Below are 15,833 nucleotides of genomic sequence, written 5' to 3'. Positions count from 1 at the left end.
TTGGATTCCAACACAGGTGGAGCATTACTTCAATCTCTGCTTAGGACGCCATTACTCCTCTAAATCTTTACACTGAAAATAGTGGTTTGCTGCTATTTCAATGTTCTGAATGTAGCATAAACGCTACCTAATACACACAGCAACAAATTCCCCTCCCAAGCTCTAACATTGATGCTAGTGGCAACCAGTGCTTTCTTGCTGTGTGAATTAAAACAGAACATGGAGCAGCCTCTGGGCCCGACAAATCAACAATCTTCAACACTGCACACTCCACCTTAATAGTTATTGGGAAATTGTGAGTATTAGACCTGGGGCAGGGACTTTTTTAAGCAAGAACCAAAATTTAGACCCTTGTTGTTCAAAATGCAGAACGTTCCTTAGTTTGTAAAAAGGTTCCAGGATTCTTGGAAACTTCTTGTGTTGCCAAAGGTGGTTCATCTTCTTTGGATTTTCTGCAGGTAGTGCTCTTTGCTTTATATCCTGCTGTCACAACTCAAATTAAATACACAGTCCTACTTTTGTTTATCTCAATTTTGTTATTGCAGAAGTCTAAAATGCCTCACTTCCTGTTTTCCAGACCAGTTTTCCCAGAAAAGAAGTACCAAGCATCTGGTGGTTGGAACAGCAGATGTAGAGACTCGCATGAACCATTTGGCTCAAACACCGTTGTTTTGTATCAGTAGAAAGTAGCAAAGGGGACAAATATAAAGGATGATGGGACTTTAGCTGTCTGATTCTTCTTTCTCTCATCATTCTCTGTCCCCACCATCTGTATGGCGATAAAACAAAACCAATGACTTTTCCATTGCTCCCCTCCTAAACATCTCCCATTTATCAAAAACATTTCAGAACATCTGTTTCTGAAAAAGCCCAAAGTTCTTTAGTAAATATATCTAAAAGATAGGGGATCAATGCCGTTAAAGTTTTATCCTTTTGTCAATCACAGACATCCAGTTATTTATTATCCTTCTGGAACAAGACCATATTTGTTCCATTTTTTTCCTCCGCCACAATCCTGCCTCTGTCCTTCATCCAAATGCTTCTATCTGAACCCAAAGCAAAATGGATCAATTTTCCTGCCCCCCTCTCCCCCGCTCTCCCCCACTTCTCCTCAATTCTCTCCCTCCAAATATTCCTCCATTCAGAGTTGTATGCCACAGCAATAAATCCTCACAAGGTGGTTTCAGACAGAGTGCCGTAACTTATGTCACCACTGGAGCTAAATCTGAGCACAGCGGACAGCACGATGCAAGCACGCTGGAGATATACGCAGGGGGATTTATTGTGGTGTATTTCATCTGAGCCAGTGCTGGGCCTGTTCTGATGTCTGTTTTGCACTTGTGAACTGGGACGTCTTGCAGAGAGGCACGTGGACAGGTACAGAGTAACAACAGCCTTTGAATGTCTAGCTTTCTCTTATTTCATTTGCTGTAGTGTTTTCACTATATTGTCTCTATTTCTGAACCAAGTGAAACTCAAGATGTTTTGCTCCACTTGTGCATACTTCATGTATAAAATGTGTGAGATACCATTTGTGTGTGTGTTCCTGAGGAAAATGAAAACTTTTATTATTAGTATTATTAGTATTCTTGTAAATATGGTAAATGAAAAGCTCTGTAAGTCATGAAACATGAGCAAAGTTAAAACACGCCCACACAGTGAATCTTGCTTTGAGCATTCTCCAAACTTGAGGACTCACACTGGCTTGAGTGCTCATGTGAAGTTCACTCAGGCCCACAGCTGTATCATTTTCCATTTGTTTGTAATTAACAACTTTTATATATTTCACTTGAAAGTCAGTTATCTTTGGGATGTTATGTGTTATTTCTGTGTTATTTCCTCTTAGATTTCTTCTTCAGATATTGTTCTGTGTTTGGAGTGATAAACACTAAATGGTTTCTTTGTAATATGATCTTTGTGCTCAGATGTTTGATTTATATTATAAAAGGATGATAAATAAGCTTTTCATTAAATATAAAGTGTATTTTGATGCTATTATTTTCTCAGATGGCGCTCTTTTCAAGTTAAATGAGCTTGAGTTCATGCCGTTTGGTCACATATGCTGATGAAATTTAAAAATCTGCTGCATGAAAGATGAATCAGAGCTTTATGCTGTAACTGGTCACTGAAACACATCTGGGTGATGTTGGAGAGATGGAGAGAGAGAAGGAGAGAAAGAGGTCACGGGGAGGCTAAGAACACAGATACATGTGGAAAAGCAAAATAGTTGTAAAGAAAACTCAAAATTTCAAACAGCAACCAACATGTAAGATCCTCAGTTCCCCACTAGCATGTTTGTGATCGCCAGTTTTTGATGGTAAGTACACATAAATGTCCTTCTTTTCATTTCCATCCCATTATCATGATGATGAACACGTCAGCTGTTACGTATTTACCTGTCTCTCTGCTGTCAGCTTGGTATAAAGTTCATAGCATTGCTACATTTGGTAAGAAAAGACTACCGTTGCTATTAATTAACTACCCCACAAGAATTCATGTGGATCCTTGAAAAGATATGCAGTAAAATCCCTCTCATGGCTTACCTTTCCCTCCCGTTTATGCTTTTTACTTTTCTTCCCGTCTTCCTTTAGAAGACTAAAGAAAAAAAGCTCCAATAGTGAACCCGAGGGGTGAGGCAGAGGACACGGTGTCTTGTAAAACATATGCACTTAATATTAGGGCCATAAAACTTGTAAAATTAAAAGCTATTTTGGAAAATAGAAAAAGAAATATTTATGCGTCTGGCTCTGAATAGAGGTCGTTTTATCTTGGGGCAGCGAGGGCCCGCCGGGGCACAGGTAACGACTGTCAACAGGCAAGGGGGGGGGGGGGGGGGGGGGGGGGGGCAGGGGGGTGAAATGCTGTGGAGCTGCATGCTCTCTGTGTCCAACCAGATGTCCACATGTGCGACTGGGTTTCCCCTTTTCAGTTGGCCAAAGTGGCCGATGTCGGGGTTTCGAAAGAGCGAGAAAGAAACAACGTCTGCTCTTAATTACGAAAAGAGGAGAAAAAAAGAGAAGAATCTTGGAGCTTTAGACTTTTGCTTAGACTCGAGTCACAGCTACGCAAGGGTAGCTACCGACAACCAGAGCAGCCTCCCCAATGACAAGGGGAAAAATGAGAGGTGAAAAAAATACAAAAACAATGTCCACCAAGTTGGGTTGATTGAAAAGCTGCAAAAAGCAATTATGATTGTGAGAATGTGCAGACCCCTCGTCTTAGCAGCCAGCAAACATCGTAAATCGTGTGGCGGTCTCTGTTTACATTGTGTTGACCTCTCTATGCCCTCTGGTCCTGGCTGGGCTCTCCATGCCCTCAGCACTGTTGACATACATACACATGGACTCTAGTCCATATATACATGAACTGTATATATGAGTTTTTAAAATTTCCATGACTTTTGTCATGTCTGCATTTGGCTGATTTTGTACCACTTAAAGTTTCCACTCAGGTTTTGTTGCCACTGGGTTCTGTTGTCTATTGTCATCGCAATGTGGATTTTTCATTTAATGCAATATTTTATCCTTTGACTTATGTTTTTTAAATCAGTCAAGAACATGTCATATCTGTAACAGACAGTGTATACAAGAATGTTCTGCTCTCTCCCAGGCTTTTCCACGGGAAGCTGAACTTTTGCACGTGTTCATTTAATGAGAGTTGGCCCGTGCATGTTTGGTTGTCATCCTCATACTCCTCATCTACATGTTTTTAGTGATGATAACATGACTGATGACTATGACAGCTAAGGATGGGTTTGTCCTTGGTGTCTGCCAGACTCTCCTCTTCTCACCCTCATGTCATCGCCTCATCTTCCAGCATTCAAGAAAACTACTCACGGTCATGTTTTTGGTCTGGGTTTGAGCTGCAAGGAGAGCAACCCAATCGCCAGAAGAAAATGTTGACATGTATGTTTCTGCACACAAGAGATATGTTACATTTTTACTTTCATATGCATCATATCAACATTTAAAAACTTTGGTTCTGGAAGTGGAAGGGAAAGTGGATGGCATGGTGCCAAAGCAAGATAGCTGCGGACCCCTGTTTGAGACTGACAAAGAGAGATGTTGCTGCATTTCCAGTGGGGATTGGAACACCAAAAGCAAGTGTTTTTTAGCAAGCCATCACTGTGTTTCCAGAGGGAATCGAGTCACCAAAAGCAGGTGTTTTTTAGCGAGCCATCACTGTGTTTCCAGCAAAGATTGTTACCAAAAGCAGGTGTTTTTTGGTGAGCCATCCCTGAAATTCCAGCGGGATTGTGACACCAAAAGCAGCAGTTTTTTTTTTTTAGCAAATTAACACTGCATTTCCAGCAGTGATTATAGCACCAAAACCATGTACTTCATGCCAAAACATGATGTTTTGTGGTTGTGGTCATATGAAGTGCTTTTTGTGCCTAAATATAACCACATGTTAACCAAAGCACTGATGAAATGTAAGTTTCAACATATCTGCTACATGATAACGCACAAATGTGTGAAGAAAAATACAATGCCAACATTTATTCTGCGACAGGGTTGATAAGAGCCTGTAGATGCAGTATTTGGCTTGCAGACCAGTTGCCTATTGTTTCTGGAGCCCACTACCTGGAGCTGAGCAGGTAGGTGGGATGTGGAAGCTACAGTTTGACCAGTGGATGAATGCTTTAGTTTTTGTCAAGGTTTTTAACTGGCATCTGCAACAGAGCTGAGAATGAACATTTCCAGCATTGGTAAGATTCAAATGGAGTGTTGAACAGTATCTGGCAATTTTTCTAACTTTCTGAAACTGTGGATTTGACGAGCATGGCCATTTTACACAGCTATTAGACACATATGCAGGGTTGAGGAAGTATGCAGGGGTTTCCATCAAGCTTTCATTTTTCACACATCATGCCAAACGAATAAAGCCCCATGAGAGACTATCCAAAAGAATCTGCCTAATCACGATTTGAACAACTATCACTTTTTGCCCAAATGAAGGGAGGCTTTTTGCTCCACTTTTGAGAACAGGTAGAAACAGTTTTGCATTTAGACATGGTCGAAACTTTGTGTGGAGTAGTTTAAGCGAACTAGTCTCAAGCATCTCCTGGCCTCAACACTGAAGCCTTCAGTTCAGCATGCGGAGTCGAGCCTTGTATGTGCTGATGTGTGGTATCTCAAAGTTGGCTACTTTAATGCATGTAGTAAAATGCAACTGTGTTTTGGACTTCAAAGCCTGTGTGATGATTTCAATTATGAACAATGATTTTGGAGCATTTTAGTGATTTCACGACTGAAAGTGATACTGACAGCAGAAGTAACATGGTCAAAGTCAAGGCCAACACTCCAAGATGAACCTGTTTTCTTGCATTACATGGCATACTGGACTTGTCTGCTGTGAGCATCTTAAACAATCTACCATATTTCTGTACTGAGGGACTAATGGCTGCCCATGATGTTGAACATTTACAGACAAAAGCACACAAAATAACAACTTAACCAAAGGGAAACAGTTTGTTTTTTGCCATCTTTTAACCTGCACCTGGGCCACCCACCCACCAAATACAAAAAACACTAACTTAGCTCCTAAATGTTGAACTACGAGATGAAAAGATTTGTAATGGAGCAAGAATCAAGTGAGCAAAGCCGAGTTTTGGTTTGTTTGCGATTCAGCTGAGTTTATTCTAATTGAATACAACTGATGTTCAAGACCTTAACTTGAAGCACAGTTAACTGCGGTCATCATTTTAAGTGTTTCAGGGCTGGTTAGTTCGTTACAGCCCGACGCAAATGCGAAGAAATCATTTCAAACAGCTTTATGAACACCCGATTATTGAGTGTATAAAAACTTTTGCCAGCCTCAGAGCATTTGAAGGAGTTGGAGCCGCATGTGAGCGGCAGTCATAAAGACAGATTCGTGTGAGAGAGGCTCATTACCACCATTTGCTCCAGACACAAAAAGGGAACTGTTTTGAAGTGTAAAAAGAAAGCAGCGCTTTTAAGAAAATGTTTTAAGGAAAGACACACTCAGATACGAGTAGAGGATCATGGCAGTAACAGCACTGGTTTACTACTGGCTCCTGGAGAGGGATATAAACATTTTAAATGTACCATCAGAACAGATGGGAGCTGTAAGAAATCATGGTAGATTCTTAAATACAGTGCACAGGCTGCATGCAGTCGATGCCAGACGTGTTAAGAGACACAGAAATATAATGCTGTTTGTATGAAAATAAAATAAAAACATATATATTAAGAAATTGGAAATAATGTGTGCACAATATTGGACATTATTCTCCTTTCGTCTGGGATTTGAACGCATCTCTTGCGGCTTCATGTTTGAAAGTGATATTTTAAACAGAATATGTTTATACTTTAGCTAGAATATTTAAGCAATGTCAGGTATGTGTGCACTCCCTTTTCAGCTTAACTAAGACGATGTTTAAATCTACTCCTTTGACATAAACCACTGAAGATGTGCAGCAGAGGCACAATTTATAGTCTATCTGGTCACTGAGTGGGAATGTGCGGTATAATTTGTAGGTACTTGTGTGCGAACGCTGCCATATGCGTGGCTATACGTGCACTACCGTTTGTGTCTTGCCACCTCGACACAACTCTGGAAGACCATTATGTTTTGAAATAATAAATACACACACGGTCTTTCTCTGTGAATCTCAGACACACGCACACACCAATAGACATGCTCTTAACATACACCTCTGCACACCTCAGCACGGCCAAAATGCACTAAAAATTTACGACCTTAACATTCCTGCGGGGTCAAGCAATTTATCAAATCCTGCACATTCTGGTTTCAATTACACAGCCGATTGTGGAGAGCGGTTATTTTAGCAGGTTCATTTGGCCCAGTAGGGGAGGTCGAGTCTTTTTGCTTAACACCCCATCCCCTGAACGCAACTGGGCACTGCTTTCTGGACAGACGCTCGCCTTTCTGCGTGCTACAGATGGCAAGAGGAGAAATTGTCATGCCGCTAGAATGTGAGCAGATGAGCCACGGGTGTCATCACACAACTGTCTCTCTCAATTTCTGTTCTCCTCTCGTCTTTTGGCTTTTCCCCCCTTCCAGGCCTTTTTCAGCGGCAAACTCAGTCTATCATCCTGCATGTTCCTTCCTTCAACCTCCCTCATCTGTCTGAAGCTTTACAATGATGAAAAGTCTATCAGCTTTTTTTTCCTGCCTCTCTCTTTATCCCTCTGCGGGTTTCTCTTACTGCCCCTCTCTATTCTTTCCTCTCTCACGTCACCCCTCTCTATCTGACTTTCTTGATCTCTTCGTCCTTTTCTCTGCCTCACACCCTCTCCCTCTATCTCTCTCCTCTCCCTCTCTCTGTGGTAGAGTGGTGATAAATCCCTATTTTATTGCTGGAGAATTCCTCTCTCCCTGCAGGGCTGACAGCTCCCCACGTTCTAAGACACTGCTAGGACCAAACCCAATCCTCCCTCCCTCCATCACTCCATCTCTGCCTCCATCTGGCCCTGATTACTGAGAGAGTGGAAGGGTGGCGGGGCGGGGGGGATGTTGGAGGGAAGCATCACACTATTACACCCTAGGAGTGGGAAGGGAGAAAGGAAGGAGGCATGGTAGGGAAGGATGATGCACAGCATGTTGGTAAGGAGGAGAAGGAGGATGAAGAAGAGCAGAGAGAGAGGAAGAACACCAAAGGGGGAAAGCAATGGATGCAAACAGAAAAAAGGAGACACGGAGAAGACGAGTGAGGTCTTGTTTGTCTAGATGAAAAGTAGTGAGAAGGAAAAGAGCAGCAGAGGAAACTATTTTTATATATGTTTTTTATAGTGCATCCAGTAGCGCTTTAATGGGGAACCATCTTTGCTGGGATTCCAGTAAACACTGGATATTTAGTGGACAAAATTTAGTAGAAATACAGAAATAACGAAGCCACTTTTGTAATCACAAGTCTCCAAATAAATATGTGTGATGACCTGAGTAATAGTGCCATATCAGGGAGCAGAAGCTGGAGTAACAAGAAGGCAAAATGATTAAAAAAAAAAGGATATTGGCATGTTCGATTTTAGAATTGCTCCTTCACGACAGACAAGACACATGTTTCCAGTGATGCCACCAAGAGAGACAACGGTAATGACACACAGAGGGAGGTCAACAGAGGAAGGGAAAAATAAATAAATAAAATAAAATATAGAGAACAAGGAACAACAGGTGACAGCCACAGGCAACAAGCACCAAGACAACAGTTAAATAAATGTCCAAGCAGAGCCAACGCCCTCACTGTTTATAGTGTGTAATCTCCAGTATACTACATACAGTCCACAAGACATACAACATAGCATGCCATGTGCGCTGTGGTGTGTTTTTGGTGCTTTTCTTGCATGAATCATTTGCATTTGAAGCTATAAAACGTCATGTTAAGGGACTGGAAAACTGGTTTGCTAGAAACACAAATAAAATTGTATTATTGTGTTATAAAAAAGCCTTTTGATTAAATCTTTCCAGGTGTATAATGTGACAATGAGAGTTTAAATTTAATCATTCTGGGTTCATAGTGTTTGGTTGCCTATTTTTAAGTTTTACAATACAGCACAGCACTGACACAGCAGCTCCTGCAAATGTAATTGAAAAGTGATAATGGCCACCATTTGGGTGGAAAGTGGCTAAATGAAGAAGAGATTTTGGAAGACCGTGTGTGTATGCATTTGTGTGTGTGTGTGTGTGTGTGTGTGTGTGTGTGTGTGTGTGTGTGTGTGTGTGTGTGTCCTGGCAGGCCGACTCGCTGCAGCAGGTGCCAGAGGAGTGCGTAATAAACACAACTGCTTTGGACAAGCTGGCCTCTCACATCAAATAATGTGTTTTGGCGATGTCCACCTCAGCTGTTCACACGATCAACACTCAGCAGCAGTGAAGGCTCTCAAGAAAACACAACTAATTAATATCACAGTCTCTTGCAGCGAGGCAGGGCCACACCAAAGGAGAAAAGTCTGGTTTGAGTTTTGTTACAGCTCAGTATAGTGTCTGTAAACAAAGATATCAACTCTGAAAATTTAAAGTATTATATTTTAAAATTACATTTCACAAAATAATCTGACAATTTTACCCAAAAAGTAAACTAAATCAGTATTATACACCTTTCTTGTGTATATTCTAACATTTTGAAGCTGCAGTTAATAAAGTTTAGGACTAATGGGGGCAAAAATCTCTAAATACACCTCATTATAAATACAGTATCTTGTCAAATTAGGTTTTGCAAGTCTATACTTGGTCTCATGTGAAAGCATCTCCAAATTTTGTGACCTCTGCATTATATATTTGTGATTGTAGGCTGGCTAAACCCTTTTACAATAGCTAAACACAAAGTTTTCAAGCCAGAATTATTATAAATCTCATCATTAATTATCTTTCATTTATCTATTTTCATTTACGTTTACTTACAGAGCATGACAAGGGTGCAAATCATGCATTTAATTCTAAGCAAGTGATTACAAATGTATGCAGCATTTTAAAGCTGTACCCTGCATATTTTCCTCGACAAAAGAAGTTGCCAAACATTAAAGAAAATCCGCAAGACACTGTTGACTAAGCTTTAAGCTTCGTGTTAGATTATGAATCACCCCCCTCCTCGCCTGCTCTCCCGCCACCTCCACCAAAATAATCAGGATAATTTCTATTCATTATTACACCTCCATTTATCTGCGAGACGAGACGTAGGGAGGACGGGGTATAACTCTGAGGAATAACAATACCATTAAAAAGCCTGTGCGGCAAATATCAATCATTGTTGCCGTTAATGTCCCTCCAGCCTATTCAGATGGCCTCTCTCTTTTCCTAATGTCCACCCATCTGTGTGTGTGTAAGTGATGCGTGTAAGTGTGCAAGTGTGTGTGGCTGTTATATTCAAAGCCCTTTAATCAACAATCGCTGCATCTGGGCCAGATAATGAATGGCATTGTTTATAACCTCACTCCTGTATCGGGTGATAAATGCATTCGCGCCTAATGCTATCATTTGAATAAGAAATGAGATTGTGCTTTATTTTAATATCGAGGAGAGATTGTGTTAATATAAATTTCTTGGTTAAAGTTGTGATGATGATGGTGATGATGATGATGTTCCATTTTGTCAACCAGCCAAAGGATTAAAGCGCGGCAATAAAAACTGCAAAGATACAAAATGAAGTTATGAAGCAATTGTTTTTGATTCATGGCCTGTGACAATAAGATATAAACAGGAGCGGCTAAAAGCAAAGGGAACTGCAGTCAAGTGGAACGTGGATTTATTGAGTCACAAATTTGCTAAAAAGCAAACAAAATGCTCGGTGAGCATTACTCAAACTGCCAAACAAGTTTCTATAAATCCACTGAAAAGAATTCCTCCATCACTGGCGCTGATGTATGTGCAAAAGCTCTGGTTGTGTTTATTTTCCATTCTGACACATTTACCAAAACTGCCTCGCCATGTAACACAGGATCCTCTGTGCGCTTTACAGTTGTAAAGCGGTGGAGGCAAAGCAAAGCTCAGACATCATCAAAATTACGCAGGAGGTGTTATGAAAATAATATCACGCTCGACTTGGATGAAATATTTTACATGTTGATTGCTAAATGGACTACAAAAGTTCAGTGTCACTCACATTGAACGCATTTAAATGACCACAAATCTGAATTTCTCTGTAGAAAAGCTTCATGAGAATTACCCTCCAGGCTACATCATAATTGATGTTTCAGTGAAACTTCACCAGAGGCCAAACACTAAAATACATTTTGAATATTTATTTAAAAAATGACAGCGAAAACACCCAAAATGTGTTAACATTCACACTGTGTGAGCTGTTTGACAAATACTATATGTATAATTTACAGATATATAACAGCCTAGTGACGGTAGCTACAGTGCAGAAACAGTGCAATATGTTTTTTCACACTGCATCAGTCCACAAACTTTTCAATCATTTCATTACATTTGAGAGGTGACAAACTGTTTTTTGCAATTTCACACCTCTTTGTAAATATAAAAATAGGAACCAAAAAATCTCCCCACCCTGCACAACAGATCCCATATTATGAAGAAAAAGCTCCAGAGCAGACAATTTCCTGGCACTATTTCCTCCATGACATTATCCCACTGGAATAGCAGTGGCGCAGTGTTACAACCCTGCGTGTTGCCACAGTGGAATACAGATAGAGGAACAGCTCGGCGCTCGCCACCCAGGGACTTTAGCTGTCCAAATCTTTGACAGTTTCTTAGCAGCTCCCGGCCCTTAAACTGTGAAAGATTCCAGCGACAGATAGGGAACCCCCACCCCCCAACCCTCCACCACACTCCACACCCACACCCCTGCTCCATATCAGGCAGAATCATTGATAAAGACAGCCATTCAGGGATGACACTGATAGCTGCTCCAAAACCATTCGAAAAGTGATTTGCCTTCCATTTTAGCTGCTGCTGCCCTCTTTATGATGCACACGTGTCCAGGAAGACAACGAGACCGCTTATACAGGAGGAATTAGTTGAGACCTTAAATGCCCATAAATAGAGATTTAAATTTTCCTCAATTTATATACATGAAATATTAAACGCAATTAATCTTTACTTGAATTTGCTTGAGTGGATCAATTTAAAGTGATTGCATTTTCAAAAATCCACTCTGCTGCAACGTCACGTCAGTTCAGGAGTTTGCAGAAAAGCTTCATTCAACGTTTAAATCATTTGACATAGAGGAGCTGCTGCACATTGTCGGCCAATCAGGGCCCAGTATTGTGAGGACTCAGTCTGCACATTAATTCAATAAATACCCTTTTATTGATATTGAATTTATTTGTAAAGCCTAATGAAAACCATAACTCTCATCCTGTGAAGCACTGAATAATATGGGACCTTTAAAGTCTCAGAGAGGGGATCTTGGAATTAGAACACGTCAGGAAGGAATATCAAAATTTACACACATAATTTAAGGAGAGGTTGAAGACAGATACACCCTCTATTGCCATGACATATCTACTAGAGGGTCTGATATCAAAATCTTCAATTATTTACCACAGAGAGCTTTAAGCTGCAGTGAAAAGCTGATAAAAAGTTGAATTAAAGCAGGAAAAGTTGGTGCATTTTAGGCTTATAAGGAGAGACCTAGAATAGGAGCAACCCTGATGATTTTCTTGTGTAACATTGATAATCTAACGGCAGCGGTTTGCAGAGAAACTGGATCTGGACAGACATTTTGAAAGCTGACATATTTCTCTTCTAAACTGCAAAGTGTTTCATGATGGCTTTAATTTACTGCATTTGAAGGCCAACTCCGACATGAGATGGAGACACTGTCTCTGCTCCTCTGTCTCCTTCTGCTCCTGCATCCCTTCACCCCTCCTCTTGCTTCCATCCCCATCTTGGGTCCAAATGAATGACGCCAGCTGGGGTCAGCCGGCTGATGCTGGGCCCTGCTCGGTGGCATTGACAGCTGAATTATCCCACAGGCCTCGGCGGCTGATTATCAGCGGAGAAGTCATCAGGGCGTCCCAGCGTGCCCCCCAACCCTCCAATCCCCAATCTCTCTACCCCCCTTGTCCCCCTGTCACCCCTTGTCAAGAGAGGGACGCCTTCTCCAGGCTCGCCGCCTGGGTCCTCTTGACAGGTAATCTCAACAGTAACAATTACCGCCATTACTGGTGTCATAAACAAGTGGCCGACCCCAAGCCAGGGCAATAACAAAGGCTTTATAATTCACCATGCAAGGCCATATAAATACATGCCAACAGGTAACAAGTAATCTAGCAGAGAGGATGAGGGCCGGCGCTCCCAGACGCTGGGCTGAATCTGTGTTTGTTTGCCACAAAGAGCTGCGTGGGTGAAGGGTGAGGACGCAGCAGCAGATTGAAGCCGAGGCTGCAGACACACATTTGAATATAATCACACCAGGAAACGGGTTTAAGTGCATGAATGCATTTGATTGGGTCCAAGTCACATTTGCTTGATGTTAAAATACTACCAGTGTGCAGTGAAGCAGTTCTGTCAGGCTATTGATGACACCATTTTATCTGAGAATGTTATTGATTTTGAGCATGCTATCGATTTAGCAATAGAGGCCATACTTCACTGTAAATCTTTGATTATCAGAGAGAAAGAGATGACACTCACATGCATCACATAAATATCTTCTTGTCTTGGGATATTGACAGAGGAGCAAAAATCCTAATTGGGAACGAAACAGAGGCATTATAAATTATTATTAATAAAACTAATGTGATTTATAAAAGAGCTGATGTGTTTCAATATTTCACTTTATTATAGATATGTAGCTATAAAAATAAACTGTCGTAAATATGCTTATTTCTTTTTTCCAACTATTTTTAAATCAATTTATTAATATTATTATTATTATTATTATTTTTTAAAAATCACACAATTTGTTTGTTAATAATTTCAGGTTTTTTTTATAATAAAAATGTATGTCTAATAATTCTGTTGTGCCTTACCATTTGAAGTTTGGGCCAGATTGCTTCCTCTCCTCAGCAAAGCAAACAAGGCGTTGTGGCCTGGAGCGCTAAAATAATTTGAGACTCCCTAATGAGGAGAGCTGAGCAGCAATTAACACGTGTCAAAGTCGACATCATCAGGTGCCACTCTCATTTTCTTCCCAGGACTCAATGGATTTTTTTTCCTCTCTTCTTCTCAACCCGTTTCCTCTTGTTTATTCCCACCCGAAGGCGATGGTGGAGAAAAAAGGTTTCTATGTCTGATGCGGTTGGACTGTGGCGCGTTTAACGATCACGAGTTAACGCCATCGAAATTGTCGCGCCGACGTCTCCCCTCATCCTTTATTCGTTTTCCTTCTTCCTTTATTTTGTGTGTGTGTGTGTGGGTGTGTGTTGCAGCGGCAGTCAGATCAGACAGGCCAGTTAACGGTGTGTTATTCCTGCAGGAGCGATGCTCCGAGCAAACAAACAGGCGAGGAGGGGAGAGGAGAGCGCGCGCTGCCGCGACCACGATGATGCTGGTGTCAAATCTGCATGTTTAAAAAATCCCGACAAATTAAATCACTATTTTAGACTAGCAACAAGTCAACTAAATTATTTTAGATTTATTAAAATAATTGTTTTTAAATGTGCCCAACAGGAGTAATAATTATTTTCATTCCTCCTTGTGCAACAGCAAAATTTTGTGCAAAAACTGTGATAACAATTTACATTAACTAAAGAAAAAAGCATAATATAGTAATTATGAAGTAAATATAAATTAGAAAACACTGGAGTATATTTTAAAATAATAACCTACATTTTATTCTCATTTAAATTACTTTTAAAAACAGATTATCCACGAAAAATAAACTGTTTCATCTCCTTTATTAAATTAAAAATAACAAAGATACATAAAATGTTAAGCACGTCACATACTTTAAAAAAATAAGTATATACAGAACAATATTACAAGCCCTCTTGAAAAGACTAAAATAAAAATTAGACTACATTTAGTATGAAATGTGTAAATAACTTGCAATCACAGCTGTCTCATATAACTGTTGACAAATGCATTTTATTACAGAAGTAAAACAGGTCATTTCACTTACATCTTGGCCCATTATGTACACTGCACCCTGATGATTAAACAGCCATGTTGTGAGTTTGAATTTCCAAATGAAGTGTCAAAAGAAGTTACTGTCAAATTACTGTGTTAACAAAAATGACTTCCATAAGCACAATTAAAGGGCACAGTGTGAGCTCTCTGCTGAAGCTCAGATTTTATTTTTACAATAATAATTTTTGACAATTAAAAGTCTGGAAAGTCTGGATGTAAAACACAGATGTGTTTAATCCAAAGATAATTTACCCTACACATGTCAGTGTGCTTACAAAGATGAATAACAGAAAAAACATCTACCTAGCAACAGCAGTCCAGAAACTAATAACAAACAGCATCATGTAGCTAATGTGTTCACCAGTTTTCATCCTTCTCTGCTCTCCTAGAAGCAGCACAGAGGAAAAGAAAGAGAAGAAGAAAAGGAGGAGGAGGTGTTTTTGTTGTCATTCTTCTGACCTGAGCCGCTCATCTTCCTCAGAGCTCAGCGGGAGCTCGGCCGGCGCTCGCCTCGCCTACCCAGGGTCCTTTTGGTGTGTGCATATCATTTGCATACATTTCTCTCCGCTTGACGAGGCCTCGCTCTCATTAAAGCCTCGTCTCACAAATTCCCCCCCAGAATCCTGCTGGTCCTCGCAGCCATGAATCCGTACCTGTGGTGGTGGCGGTGGCCGCTGACGATGGCATGCTGTTGTCCGAGAGCAACGAGATGAGGGTGAGAAGATGGGGGGGGAGCAAAGACGGGGAGAAAGAGAGGAGATGTATAGGAAGAAAGGGCAACAGTTTCTGTGCAGTGAAAACAAAAGAGAGGAAGAAAAAAACTGCAGTCAAGAGAGGGAGAGGATAAATGAGTCCTCTGTGTGCAGTGCAGCACTGTCTCCCTCTCTTTCTCCCCCGCTCTGTGCATGTCTCCCTCTCTCTTTCTGACTCTTGAACCAGGCTCCATTTTGTGTTAAGCAGCTCCCTCTCATGACAGATCTCTGCTGGGGTCAGGGGTCAAAGTTGAGGATAGGGTCAGCTGTAACACAACATGCAGGAGAATTCTGCAAACTCTCTCTTCTCCTCCCAAATTTCTCTTCTATCACTCCGTCCCCCTCGGCCAAACAGCGCTTCACAGGCTCCAGGGTGATGAACTGCTGCATCTTTAAAGCGCGCTTATCGTCAACAAATCCCAGGAAAAGTCCAGAACCAACAATGTGTTACTGGAAGTTCAGGCTGAAAAGATGACTGTGTTAAAAAACACACAAAAAAAGCTGCTGTGTCGGTGAGCATGTTGCTTCAGGTGTGATCCAGGAAGTCCATTTTGATTAATATCC

At 40.9% G+C, this 15,833-nt stretch overlaps 2 long non-coding RNA genes across 2 annotated transcripts in view; both read right to left on the bottom strand.

The window, feature by feature from the left end:
* Positions 1-15,833, bottom strand: part of LOC117248459 (uncharacterized) — a 68,102-nt gene that overhangs the window by 22,166 nt on the left and 30,103 nt on the right. The window lies entirely within an intron of this gene.
* Positions 12,533-13,767, bottom strand: LOC117248460 (uncharacterized). The gene is made up of 3 exons (XR_004500917.2): positions 13,419-13,767; positions 13,081-13,134; positions 12,533-12,828 (listed from the first exon to the last, which is right to left on the bottom strand). It is a non-coding gene; the product is annotated as an uncharacterized LOC117248460 (long non-coding RNA).

This window comes from Epinephelus lanceolatus, chromosome 17 (assembly GCF_041903045.1).
Source record: "Epinephelus lanceolatus isolate andai-2023 chromosome 17, ASM4190304v1, whole genome shotgun sequence".
Classification (NCBI taxonomy): domain Eukaryota; kingdom Metazoa; phylum Chordata; class Actinopteri; order Perciformes; family Serranidae; genus Epinephelus; species Epinephelus lanceolatus.
This window is presented reverse-complemented; position numbering and strand designations above follow the sequence as displayed.